This window comes from Alligator mississippiensis, chromosome 11, assembly GCF_030867095.1.
Source record: "Alligator mississippiensis isolate rAllMis1 chromosome 11, rAllMis1, whole genome shotgun sequence".
Taxonomy (NCBI): Eukaryota; Metazoa; Chordata; order Crocodylia; family Alligatoridae; genus Alligator; species Alligator mississippiensis.
The window spans coordinates 6,127,423-6,128,121 of record NC_081834.1 but is presented as its reverse complement, the minus strand read 5'-3'; the positions used below and the strand labels follow the sequence as shown (position 1 = coordinate 6,128,121).

At 53.9% G+C, this 699-nt stretch overlaps 1 non-coding gene across 1 annotated transcript; it reads left to right on the top strand.

Moving 5' to 3' along the window:
• The first annotated feature begins 397 nt into the window (after positions 1-397).
• On the top strand, positions 398-470 carry TRNAK-UUU (transfer RNA lysine (anticodon UUU)). The gene has a single exon. It is a non-coding gene; the product is annotated as a tRNA-Lys (tRNA).
• The last annotated feature ends 229 nt before the right edge of the window (positions 471-699 follow it).

Sequence of the window (699 nt, the reverse complement as noted above, 5' to 3'; positions counted from 1 at the left end):
GGTGCTGCACAAACATGTGACAAGATGGTTCCTGCCCCCTCGCCCTTGGCCTCTGACTCCTGCAGTGTAGTGGGAGTTTGGCTTGGACGTCTGCCCACGGCACATGTAGGTTCCTAGCACTGCCCCTAACCTGTTTTGTGTGAAGCATGTAAGCGTGCTAGTGGGTGCTCCAACATCCTTCCCCATTGTCAGGTCACCGGCTAGGGCAGGGCATGTCAGGAAGAACCTAAACTGAGGGAACAGATTTTCTCTGCTGTCTCCTTCCCAGGTCAAGTTAGATGCCACTTGCTCCCAGTGTGTAGAAATCCAGGAAAAAGCTATTTGACCCCATGCCACTGAGTTGTTCCCCTCTGATAATATCAGAGGAAAGAGGGCGGTCTGGGTTACTGTGTATTGAGCCTGGGTAGCTCAGTTGGAAGAGCATCAGACTTTTAATCTGAGGGTCCAGGGTTCAAGTCCCTGTTCAGGCGACTGCTGCTTTTGGGCCTTCAAGAGGAGACTGGACAAGCATTTAGCTGGGGTCCTCTGACTGCCGCGCTCTTTCCTGCCCAGTGCAGGGGGTTGGACTCAATGACCTACTGTGGTCCCTTCCAACCCTAATGTCTATGACTCTGTGTCTTGAGCCCCGCTCTTCAAGCAGGACGTGGACAGTTTGGGAAGAGTCCAGCGCGGGGCAACAACATGCACAGCTGTCGGGCT